Here is a 13,524-nt window from a genome sequence, read left to right as displayed (position 1 = left end):
TCCAATTAGTAATGCAGATACGATTCTTCTAGATTAAAACACAGATTGTATGCCTCCCATAGACTAGGCAATAGAAACATATCATTGTGCTAAGACATTTTATGGAAAGTAGTAGGAAGTAATCTTTGTTTTGCAAACCTATATATTTTATAGTGCTTTGATACAATTTTAGAATTGATCCAATCTCTCCTGATATAATATCTAGGTTTACAGGTTGCTTCTCTGTCTAAGAGTCCATCTGCTCATTCATCAGTTGGTGTGAACCTGCATTTTCCATTTCTATTCAGTATCAAGACTAAGGCAGGAACTAACCCTGGATGGGATTCACAGAACACAAACACACACATATGAGATACCATCCCAATCTAAAGACACCCAGTTAACCTAAATCCATGTTTTTACCATGCAAGGTACAAATGGAGTATCCTGGCCGGTAGTTGTAAATGAGATTATGAGGTAGCAGTGCTTATGTCCTTATTGTTTCTAATGTTTTTTGATCCTGTTTCATTCCTTTTATTGGTGTGGACTCATTTAGCCTATTCTCAGAAATAGATATTTTGTTTTAATGCAATAAATGTCATTTTTAAAGCACCATGTAGTGACGTGACCGTCATTGTTTTCCCACAAATTAACACCTGAAAAATTGTAGTCTGCTGCTTCTTCTTTTTTTCCTTTACTGAAATTATAAAGGCCTAAATATAAGATGATGGAAACAACTATGAAGGCTAAAATGCATTGGGCCACCCTTTTGTCTTCAGACCAGCTCTAGTCCTTGTTGAAATGCTGTCAAACAAGTCCCGAACTGTATGCAGTCAGATATTGTACTATTTCTTATGATGAAAAGACTCCAGTTCTTTGGGGGAAGAAAAAGATGGAAATCTACATTGAACTCTGCACTCTAGATCTTCCCATGAAGTTTCAATAATATTTAGATCTAATGAATGAGGAGGCTATGAAAAGCACTTCAGTTCCTGCTGGTGTTTATGAAACCACTCAAATTAGTTTTGAGATTTGTATTTAGAGCTTACTCTCCTGGAATGGAGGAAAATCCTGAGGTAGTATACGGTACACAGTCTTCTGTAAAATGTCCGCACATTCCTTGTCTATTTATAGGACAGTTCAGAGTAGCCACTGGACTCCCACAACACGGATCCTCATACCAATGCCAATCCCCCAGTATAAGTCACTGTGGATTTGGACGCATGCAGCTTACAAATGGCAGCCCTGCCATAAATGCTAGCTTTATAAAATTGATGACATACTATTGTTGTTGAGACTAGGCCATATAGGTGCTGATTCAATTAAGTGGCCATTTTTGAGGTTGGTGTATCGAGTTATTTACCAACTATCCCTGTTGGTGTAGCTTTAACTTGTGACCCCATGTTGTTTGTTGCCAACATAGTTTAGTAATGTTTAGCATTTGCTGTTATTATTTTTGAGACTTTTTCCTTTGTATATTAACTAATTTTGTAGTTTTACCGTTTATCCAAGTCCTAATTGCCGGACCTCTTCTAGAGCCGATTCATACTGCTAATTGGCAAGCAGCATAAGACTCGCCTTTTCAGCCTCATTTGTAATTGTGTGCCAGCTACTTCAAAGGCAAATTGCATTTTCATTTGGGGTTTCCCTTGTTTTGTCCACACTTGTACTTGCATTCTAAAATCCATACCTATTAGAAGTTTCATGTTCATCCTCTATAATTTGCTTACCGGTTACTTTGTCAGCAATATACATTAAAACCCAGCTACCTTTTTAGACTGTTTATTGTTTGTATATTAACGCTTTGTTTATATGTGCTTTGTGTATTCCAGAAAAAAAAAAAATCAAATCCCAATTTTTTCTGTTATAAGTTTCATGTTCATTCTGCATAGTGCACTTAACCAGTTAAATTTTCATTAATACATATTAAACCAGTTTTCTTTTTTTAGAGTATTCAGTATTGCCTTGGTATATATGCTTTCTGCATTCCAAAAAATCAAATCTCATGTGCTGTTGTACTAAAATGAAAATTTCCTTTCTAACACCAGTTGTTGTTATATGTGGGGTTTTAAAGACATGTTACATGACGGTGGCCTAAATCACTAAGTGCATGCTGTGACGACGCGGGTTCTCTTCACGCTCCCATCGTCCTTATGGGAGCCCTGAACCCAACACCGTCAGTAATGTCACCGAGATGAGCTGACAAATGGGGACAAATCATACATGAAGCCAGGGGATATATTCAAAAAGTGATAAAGTGCTTTTATTTAAAACAATAATCAAAACAAACAGTGCAGTAGAAGTTAAAAAGCAGTCTCTCTCGTTCTTCTCTGACCCACCTCCGTCACTCTCTCCCCGGCTCACCCATTGCTCGCAGCCAGCGGAGACCAACAGCCACGAGCTCCTTCAGCTAACCTCCGTCTTGGTCTCCATTCGGACGTCACTGCCAGACCGTCGAGGTCAGCTCTCCTCCCGTGATCTTTCGTGCACCCGTAATTGCTCTTCAGATCCAACGGGAGGACACCTCTCTGCTCACCCCACTCTCTAATTTGGCATCGGCCAAACATTCCTAAGCGGGGCCCCAGCTCGTGGTGTCTCCTCATCCAAGGTGGCCAGATCGTCCTGCTAAGCTGCCATTCATTTACTTCCACCTTGATTTACTTCACCTCCATCGATCGATCAATACATCCCCCTTTTCTCTGGTGACAATCCGTATATACACACACCTACCTCCATGGGCGCAGCGCCTTAATCACACACCGCAGGAAGCCAATGAGGCAATTTAGAACGACCGTACCCACACGTGCAGGTGCGACTCGCTCCAATTACCTCACTAACTCCCGTCGGTCGTGCGATCGCACCCATGGAGAACGGCACGGCTATACGGATTTAAAAACCCGTCCTTTTTTTCAGAAGCCGCGGACCCGCTATACCACACATGCACTGAATGGCCTTTCTTTTGTCTACCTGTCTATTGCACTTGCTTTTTCATTTGGAGGGGTGGGACGGACTACAGAGGGCCAGAGCCCACCTCTAGATAGATAGATAAATACATCAGTCTTTATGTTACATGACATAGCATATAAGCACTAGGTCTTTTTTACAAAGTGCAAAAAACAGGATTAAAAAAGTCTGAGTAAGCTGTCCTAATTAAGAGCATTCATAAGAAATGTAATGATTTACTTCATGAAGTAGAAGAACAAAATTTTTGAAATATTAAAATGTATGCCCCAATTTAAATGGTTATCTAAATACTTTTGATTGTAATAGAAATTTGTCATTTTTCACCATTTTTAGTGATCCATGTAGGGCTAAATTACTACAAATCAAAAATAACAAAACTCAGATTTACTGATTTTGAAATAGTCTAAACACCACCACACAGATGTATGTTTGAAATCTGTCATTTTTAACATCCTTGGAGTGTCTCTTAGTGGGCGAGGACCACAGGTAAAGCATCAATTATTAAAAATACTTTTGTATTCACAACCTCAAAATGGCATACAACGACACTCCACATGTTAGTTATATTACCGATTTTCCATTATTTTTGAAGTTTTGTAGAAAGGAGTAACTTTGTCCCCATGTATCCTATTAGGGGTGTGGCAGGCACAATTTCAAATCCTACTGATAATGTTTGCTCAAGACACCTGTTGGTTTACTCTTTTATCATAGTGGTATAATATCCTGTACATATTATGGTCCCAAATGTCGTGCATTTCTAGGCATCAAGGTGAATCCGAACGCTTTGCCATATGTGGGGGTTTTCTTGTACATGTGAGTCAGGAGGCACCAAACAAAAACAAAAAACTAAAGTTATTTTAAAGCATTCATAACCCATTCTTATGAACGCAAAAGTCCAAATGTAAATAAAAAGTACTCGGAAACATAACCAAGCATGACTTCAATATACAAAAGAACTTTCTTTGAACTTCTTAGTCATTTTAATTTGAATGACTACACGGCTTTTCCATTGGTTTTTAGCCATCGCCTTCATCCTTATAACACAGCGTGTTCACAGGAAGCAAAATGGTGCCGTGGTAAAGTGCTCCTGTCTCACCAATCCAATGCCTTGCTGTGATTCCTGCACCTAGCTGTCTGTGTGTAGTAGTGCTGGGCTGTATGACCAAAATTCTATATCTAGATCTTAATCGGGTTTCACGGCATTAAACGGTATTTTTTTCCATGCATGAGTGGATGTTAACCACATTTTCCACTGCAATTACTGCAGTAGACTGGCTAAGAATAACCTATCAGACTGTTAAGAGAATTGTACATTGTACAAAAAGACATTTTAATGTGCACACAAGTATTAATACAGGTTTGCATGGCCCCATAAAGTGATAGTTTTCAAGGGGGTGGCACTAATGAAGAGAAGGAATCACATTGCATGACAGTTGCAGTCAAAATATAGAACCTTTTTATTGAACAAATTTTGCAAACAACTTAAACTATAATTTTTCAACCATCCAAAGAGGCATTTAGACTTAGTAAAATATCCAGAGGTGCTTGTCAAAAGTTGTATTGCATTGAACATGTCTTTGAAAAGGAATAAATAGTAAATATTTTTTGTAAACCAACTACACATTCTGCTAATGTTAACAATCTCTGCCCACTGACACGTTAGCTATATGGATTGTAATGGTGTTGGTTTTCTCGATCCACCACTTGCTTTTTTTTGTCTTAGGCAGTACCTCTAGTAAACGCGTCTACAAGTGACGTCTGACTTGAGTGTCCTCTAGCTTTTTCAGTTTTACCTGAGGACGTGGAGGGTTCCAATCTTGGTTCCACACATTCATGGTACTCCGAAGCATGTTTGCGGCTAAGGTGGTGCAGCAAATTGCTTATTTTGCCGTCTCCGGTGTCAACTTCAGCTCGACAGCATTTGCAGTAAATAGTTGTTTGGTCCACATCCGACCTTTTAAAACCAAAGTATCTCCAGACAACAGACACAGCTCCTTTTTTCGGCAAAAGTTCTTCCGTGTCATCATGTTCTACTTTATCATCTGCCACAGCTTCAGTTTCAGAATGTTCTCTGTCCATTTTTACCGCTCAATACCTCCACTAATGCATGTACTCCTTTGCATGCATGTTTAGCGGTGTAGCAGTGAAAAAGGTCCCCCCTTAAACAGTTTCCCACTGCGCCATGTTCCAAACATTGTTTAGGTTATTTAAACCAGTGTTGCGGTATAAGAAAAATCTATATCATAACAAAAATAAAAAACGGTTTTCGGTATGAACCGGCATACCTCCCAGCACTAGCGTGTAGTTTGGAAATTTCTCCCCATGTCCGGGTGTATTTTTGTTTTCTGTTTTTTTTGAGTATTATTTTTTTATTCCACATCCCCAAAGAAAGGCATGACTAGGTTTTAGTTAGTTCTAAATTGGGCCTGTGTGTGTCTGAGTGGGGTTGTGCATGTGTGTTGGCCCTGAAATTAACTGGTGGCTTCCTGCCGTGAGTTTGATGCTGTGAAGGTGGCAAATGATGCTTGCCTTGAAGGTTTGCTAGAACCCGCTTGTGCAAGATTTTGAGGTTTGCAACATCTCGTGGATAAAGACAGCTCAAGGTATGAAGTACAGGGAGGTTTATACTTACCATATATTATGTGGTTGTGCTTTTTTCCTCTTTAAGACAATATTTCTGCAGATATAAACCTTTCTTCTAGCATTTTAAATTACTGGACTGTATTGACTCGCCTACAGTTTTAATGTGCAGTACCAGTCAATGGTGCTCAAATTCCCCAGTTCTCACACACACAGATCTGCCCATCACATCTTTTTCTCTTTACATGCACACTACTTCTTCAGAACAAAATCCACAGAGTAATTGCATTCACATCAAAATAAGTCAGAATCCTTTTTCTTTTTTATCAATGCAAGAAAAGTTGTTTTCAACTCACAATTATGTTCACTTAACATGAAATTTTAATGTGAGCCCTGAGAAGCAAATGTTGTGTTCTGGAAGTAAACCACTACTTATGAGGGCAGAGGCGGCATAACGATTAGAAACAGTATGACTCAAAGGTCACAGCAGAATTAACCCTGAGATCTCAAAAGAACTAAAATCAAAATATTTTAAAATACACTGTTCAGGAGAATAAGTATATGTCCTTCTTATTCACAAAGGAAACCATGTACATTTATGTTACTGAAACTGAATATACAGAGTGTTTTGCTAAGGAGTGTTCCACTATGAAATATATTGCTTATACAATATTATCCCACATTCTTTTTAGATATTTATTTTATCCAGTAACACCAACACCCCTGAGCATACAGTAATTCAAACAGTTGGTTGCCGAAGGGGGATGTTGAAGAATGCTCTGGGGTGAAATATTTGGGTTGATAGCCATTTAGTAAGTCTGTGACAGAAAGCAGGACAGTTTGCAAATATTGCATAAAGCAAATCCCTAGGCCAGGCCTTTACAAAAATGTATTTACAAACCACATGGAAGAGGAATTATGTTTTTACTTGATAAAATGAAATGGTTACCAGATAATATAACATTAAATTATTACTTTGGTGATCCTTTTAACTTTATCATTTAATAATGAGCCAATAGTTCAAGCCTTTTAAGTGTTTGCTTTATAAATATATACAGCACAGAATACCAAATAGCAAGTCACTTTGACATGTTTGTTAAACAGAGCAGAGTAGACTCGTTTGTTTGTTTGTTCCATGCACAGCTACTAATAATAATAATAATAGATTTTATTTATTTGTAGGCGCCTTTCTAAACACTCAAGGACACTGAACAATAGATAAAATACACATTATAAACAAAACTAAAATACAAAATTTTAAATCGGACAGAGCAATTGTAATCAAAGAGAAAAAGCAGTCTTAAACAAATGAGTTTTAATTTTAGATTTGAAAAGTGAAAATGATTCAATATTTCTAAGCTCAGATGGTAGTGAGTTCCAGAGCTGGTAAGATGGACAAAGGGGACAGTCAAGTGGATGGAGTAGGGCTGCAACTAATGATTATTTTGGTAGTCGACTAATCGTTCATTTTGCTTCCCCCCGATTAGTCACGATTATTTCATTCCTGACTATTTTGATGCCTGCGACCTGTGGTTGCACACACTGTTCTGGGCTCCAGTGCATGTCTTACCTCATCTGCTCACATCTGTCCACCTGTGAATGTCACCCTGATGTCTCTGCATTAACACAACTAAAATTAATAATAATCAAATTAAAATAACCAGTGAAACATATGAATTTGAAAATAATCAGATGTTTTATATTAGTGTGACCACCACAATAAAAAAGAAATACATTAAACAATACAAACTAAAGTGCATTTAACTTAACCAAAAATGGCCACTGGTGTGTCTTAAAGTCCAAAAGTTTAAATAAAACTTCAATTCAAATAAAATAAAACAATAATGTACAGTTTATAAAAGATTCAGTTCATATATTCCTGATTGCAGTGTAGGAATGTGAGCATTTCGATGTGCTCTGGTGTGAGGCTGGCTCTCTTCTTTGAGACAATGTTCCCAGCTGCTGAGAAGAGACACTCAGAAGGAGTAGAGGTAGCAGGAATACACAAGAATGATTTTGCAGACAGAAAAAGATGTTTTAATCATAACACTCTGAAGGAAAAGTGTTGTAGTTTATCACATCATGTACTATATTATGCCAAAATAAAAAATAACAGACTAAAATATGTAACAAGCTAATTACTGATATACTCCAAAACACAAGTTACCTAACGTCAATTAGAGATGGTTTACTATTAATATTAACTCAAATATTATACGAAAAAAGAAGAAAAAAAAACTGGGATGGCTCAGCTACTCCTATTCACTCGTTTACTATAGTTCCAAACATGTTAGCAAACATAACTGAAATTATAGTCGCTTAACCCTTAAACCGACGTTTACCACCGCAATTTGCCAGCACGCCGGAGCTGAGTATATTCGGAAAAGTGCATTCATTGAACGCCGCAACTGGCTAGAGTCGGCTTCCAGTGCAATTTGGGAGCACTTCGAAGCAGAGTATATGCGGCGTCATACATTCAGCGACATACATTCATTGAACTCCACAATGGGCTAAAGTTGTGTCTCAGTGCAATTTGCCAGCACGCACGGGGTGAGTATATTCGGCAACATACATTCATTGAATGCTGCACCCGGCTATAGTTGCTTCACAAAGCAATTTGCCAGCACGCCGGAGCTGATCAGTCAGTGTCGTATATTCGTTGAGCAGCCAGCTCATGACCACTGGCGTCTTGCAACATCACTGTCCCCGGGATTGAGCCGCTGCACTAGACTGGCCTGCAAGCATCAGCGCTTACCTCTGTGTGCCTGCGTGCAGCCAGTTCAAGCGCAGTTGGCTCGGTGATTTACTGAATATTACCAATGACTTCAGTTGCACTTTGAACATATAATAGATTATTGCAGTAGTTTTTTTTTTTTTTATAGTTTTTACAGTTCCTTTGCAGTGTGTAAAATGATCAATGTTGCAGTAATTGTGATGCTCTTTGCATGAAGAAAAATACGTGTTCCATTAAAATTTCACATTTTCTTTGTGAATTGTGATGTTTAATTAAAAAGTGCAGCTAAAAAGTATTTGGCGTCCAGGGGTGCATTAACCTCCAGGTATGTGTCAGTTTAAGGGTTAACTATCATTGTCAAAACCTTGATATACACATTATAGTACAAACATCAACATTAACACGTGACACTAACTTTACTCGCTAAAACTTACCTCTCAAGAGATGGCAGCATCACAGCTCCAGGATGCTTGCGTTTCAGATGCTCATGCATCGCATCGTGGTGGTGCTGCCGTAAAAAGAAAGCTCCGCTTTGCATAATCTGCATTCAACTTTTTTTTCTTTTTCGGTGAAGTGCTCCCACATTTTAGAAAGTCAGTCTCAATTTTTTTCCATCTCCTTCCCCCTCCTCTTTCCAACTCAATAAGTGAGGAGGGTGGAAAGGAAGCCGTAGGTTTGCTAGTGAGATAGAGCTGGGTGTCATCAGCATAACAGTGGAAGCTAATGTTATATTTACGAAAGATACAGTGCATCCGGAAAGTATTCACAGCGCATCACTTTTTCCACATTTTGTTATGATACAGCCTTATTCCAAAATGGATTAAATTCATTTTTTTCCTCAGAATTCTACACACAACACCCCATAATGACAAGGTGAAAAAAGTTTACTTGAGATTTTTGCAAATTTATTAAAAATAAAAAAATTGAGAAAGCACATGTACATAAGTATTCACAGCCTTTGCCATGAAGCTCAAAATTGAGCTCAGGTGCATCCTGTTTCCCCTGATCATCCTTGAGATGTTTCTGCAGCGTCATTGGAGTCCACCTGTGGTAAATTCAGTTGACTGGACATGATTTGGAATGACACACACCTGTCTATATAAGGTCCCACAGTTGACAGTTCATGTCAGAGCACAAATCAAGCATGAAGTCAAAGGAATTGTCTGTAGACCTCCGAGACAGGATTGTCTCGAGGCACAAATCTGGGGAAGGTTACAGAAACATTTCTGCTGCTTTGAAGGTCCCAATGAGCACAGTGGCCTCCATCATCCGTAAGTGGAAGAAGTTCGAAACCACCAGGACTCTTCCTAGAGCTGGCCAGCCATCTAAACTGAGCGATCGGGGCAGAAGGGCCTTATTCAGGGAGGTGACCAAGAACCCGATGTTCACTCTGTCAGAGCTCCAGAGGTCATCTGTGGAGAGAGGAGAATCTTCCAGAAGGACAACCATCTCTGCAGCAATCCATCAATCAGGCCTGTATGGTAGATACTATCTATCTATCTATCTATCTAGAGTGGCCAGACGGAAGCCACTCCTTAGTAAAAGGTACATGGCAGCCCACCTGGAGTTTGCCAAAAGGCACCTGAAGGACTCTCAGACCATGAGAAAGAAAATTCTCTGGTCTGATGAGACAAAGATTGAACTCTTTGGTGTGAATGCCAGGTGTCACGTTTGGAGGAAACCAGGCACCTCTCACCACCAGGCCAATTCCATCCCTACAGTGAAGCATGGTGGTGGCAGCATCATGCTGTGGGGATGTTTTTCAGCGGCAGGAACTGTGAGACTAGTCAGGATAAAGGGAAAGATGACTGCAGCAATGTACAGAGACATCATGGATGAAAACCTGCTCCAGAGTGCTGTTGACCTCAGACTGGGGCAACGGTTCATCTTTCAGCAGGACAACGACCCTAAGCACACAGCCAAGATATCAAAGGAGTGGCTTCAGGACAACTCTGTGAATGTCCTTGAGTGGCCCAGCCAGAGCCCACACTTGAATCCAATTGAACATCTCTGGAGAGATCTTAAAATGGCTGTGCACCAACATTTCCCATCCAACCTGATGGAGCTTGAGAGGTGCTGCAAAGAGGAATGGGCGAAACTGGCCAAGGATAGGTGTGCCAAGCTTGTGGCATCATATTCAAAAAGACTTGAGGCTGTAATTGTTGCCAAAGGTGCATCGACAAAGTATTGAGCAAAGGCTGTGAATACTTATGTACATGTGATTTCTCAGTTTTTTTATTGTTAATAAATTTGCAAAAACCTCAAGTAAACTTTTTTCACGTTGTCATTATGGGGTGTTGTGTGTAGAATTCTGAGGAAAAAAACAAATTTAATCCATTTTGGAATAAAGCTGTAACATAAGAAAATGTGGAAAAAGTGATGTGCTGTGAATACTTTCCGGATGCACTGTATTGCCGAGGGGAAGGAGGTAAGTAATGAAAAGGAGGGGCCCCAGGACACCTGAAGAGCGGTGGGTTGGGATGTGAAAGTTTTAAGCTGAACAAACTGAGTGCGGCCAGAGAGGTAGGATCTGAACCAGTCTAGTGGAGTGTGGGTAATGCCAATCGAAGATAATCTATTGAGAAGAGTAGTGTGACAAATAGTGTCAAAGGCTGCACTCAGATCAAGGAGGATGAGAATAGTAATTAAACCAGAATCAGCAGCCATAACGAGGTCATTAGTAATTTTTATAAGTGCTGTTTCTGTACTGTGGAGGGGACAAAAACGAGACTGGAACTGTTCATACAGAGTATTTTGAGATAAATGAGAATGAAGTTGAATAGCCACTATTTTTTTCAAGAATTTTGGAAATGAAGGGTAGATTAGAAATAGGACGAAAATTACTGAAATTAGTCGGATCGGCGCCAGGTTTTTTCAGTATTGGGGTTATTGCAGCAGTTTTAAAAGATGAAGGAACAGTTCCAGTAGTGAGAGAAGAGTGGATTATAGCAGAAATAAGAGGGACCAGAGAGGGGAGGCAGGCTTTGACCAGAACTGTAGGGAGGGGGTCCAGTTGACAGGTGGATGGCTTAGACTTACAGACAAGGTCTGAGATTTCTGAGAAAGTAGGAAGCTGAAAAGAGGAAAATGAGTGAGTTGGTGGGTGAAATTCAAATAAAGTACTGGAGGAATCCGTACCGAGAGACTGATGAATCTTCTGGATTTTTTCATTAGAAAAGGACATAAAGGAATTGCAAAAATCAGTTGAATAAAGGTGAGAAGGTAAAGAATCCGGGGGTTGTGTGATATTATTAAGCCGTGAAAACAGTGACTTGGTGTTGCCTTTATTGGAAGAAATAATGCGAGTATAATAATTAGATTCTGCGGTGGGCTGGCACCCTGCCTGGGGTTTGTTTCCTGCCTTGCGCCCTGTGTTGGCTGGGATTGGCTCCAGCAGACCCCCATGACCCTGTGGTTGGGATATAGCGGGTTGGATAATGGATGGATAATAGTTAGATTTAGTTTGGGCAATACAGTCCTTGTAATAAAGTCAATGGCTTTTATACATCTCTTTGGGAACAAAGTATAGTATACAGTGTGTGTGTATATATATATATATATATATATATATATATATATATATATATATATATATATAAATAAATATACTATATTTATCAAAATCATAAGCACCACTCATTAACTCTTTTAGGGCTAATTTTTTTTTGTTTCTTTTCTCCCAGGGCTGAATATTTTTCCAAAAACTAACTTTTTTTAAAAAAAAAACACAAAGCAATTGAAATCAACAAAAAATATTTACTTTTGACAAATGTTACTGTCTTGCATGTTGTATGAGCCTGCATACTCTATGATTTCACATACATATCACATACATTTTACACAGCAAAGTCCTGCAAAGTCTGATCTCGCTCAAAGCAGCCAATTTCAGTCATTGCCACATTGCACTGCTTACAATATGTGTTGCTTTGGTGCCTACTTTTCAATTGTCTGTTGCTGTACTTTCTCACATATATTGTTAGTGTGTACTGTAGAGAGACAAGTCACCCGTTTGCCATCGTGCCATGCCACTGCCATCAAGTTTTCTGAATAAAACTTTGCAGCAGCATGTACCTATCATCACGCGGCATAACCTGTCCAAAGCCACCAGGGGACAAAGCACGTTTGGACCAATGCTCTCTGAAGTTATATCACCAGTTCTGTCCCATCTCTATTTGTAATGCCACTGCGCGCTTCATCTCGTCTTTTGTTGTGGGTTTCCACTTTGAAAAATGAGAATGCGATGCAAGCGCAGCCCGCGATTCAAAAAATTTCTCTGCCTACCTGTTTGTCTCATCTGACAGTAGCTGAAAAGCAGCATCAGGAGAGAGCAGCCTGAAGTAGTTCAGCAGCTGGTGATCTGTCGTGTCCAACAGCAAGCCATGCCGTCTTGTGAAGTCCGGTAGCCCACGGATCAATGTCTCTGTATTCCTCCCACGCGAACTTTGCCGTAGATGCATCGGCTGCACGAATTGTTCAGCTGGCAGCGGATCAGCTGGCGTGGCATCGGCTGGTGTCCGATCAGCTGATGCCGGCTTCTCACTCTCTTGTTCGATCTCCTGATCGCTGTCAATAAAATCCAATTCTGAAAAATCAGAGTCCGACTCCGCGATAATGCGCAAAACATGGTCTGCCGAGTGTTTTCTTTTCTGCACTCGCTTCGCTCCCTTGTGACATGACGATGCCATCTTGCCTTTGTTTACATTTCGCAACTCACGCACACGCAAGGATTAGTTGCCGAGTCAACGAGTCTAGCATTCCTCCAAGCACAGAGGGAATGCCTGCGACGTGACAGTGAGTTTTGTCGCCATTAACAGCTGATTGTCGCCCTCTATCCCTCTATGTCGACTTTTGTCGACATTCGCCCTCAACCCCTCCTGTCGACAAAAGTCGACATCCGCCCTAAAAGAGCTACACACACATAACCACACATAGTTAGTAAAATGCCATCTAAATCCATGTTGACTGTTCACCAACACTAACTGCTCCTGTCATGCGATGTTCAATCATTTCCTTTTATTAATTTAAATAATTGCCTTCTGTTTAATTTTTTTGATGAGTGTACAGTTTCCTATGTAAAAGGTTTATAAACAAATATTGTTATATGACTACACAATAGACATTGACATCACATTATCCACCTTAATAAAAGGACAAGTGTCTTTGTGTGTATCTGTGTGTGTGTACCATTTGACATGGGATTGGTTAAAGCAGTGCTAATGTTTGTGATACACCATGTGTTGGAATAAAAATGCAATAATTTTATTAGT

At 39.7% G+C, this 13,524-nt stretch overlaps 1 protein-coding gene across 5 annotated transcripts in view; it reads left to right on the top strand.

Annotated features, from left to right (window-relative positions):
- LOC114666252 (serine/threonine-protein kinase VRK2) overlaps nucleotides 1-13,524 on the top strand; it is a 136,400-nt gene that overhangs the window by 115,010 nt on the left and 7,866 nt on the right. The window lies entirely within an intron of this gene.

The sequence above is a fragment of the Erpetoichthys calabaricus genome, chromosome 15 (assembly GCF_900747795.2).
Source record: "Erpetoichthys calabaricus chromosome 15, fErpCal1.3, whole genome shotgun sequence".
In the NCBI taxonomy this organism is placed as follows: Eukaryota; Metazoa; Chordata; class Cladistia; order Polypteriformes; family Polypteridae; genus Erpetoichthys; species Erpetoichthys calabaricus.
The sequence above is the reverse complement of the archived record's forward strand: the minus strand, read 5'-3'. Positions and strand labels throughout refer to the sequence as shown.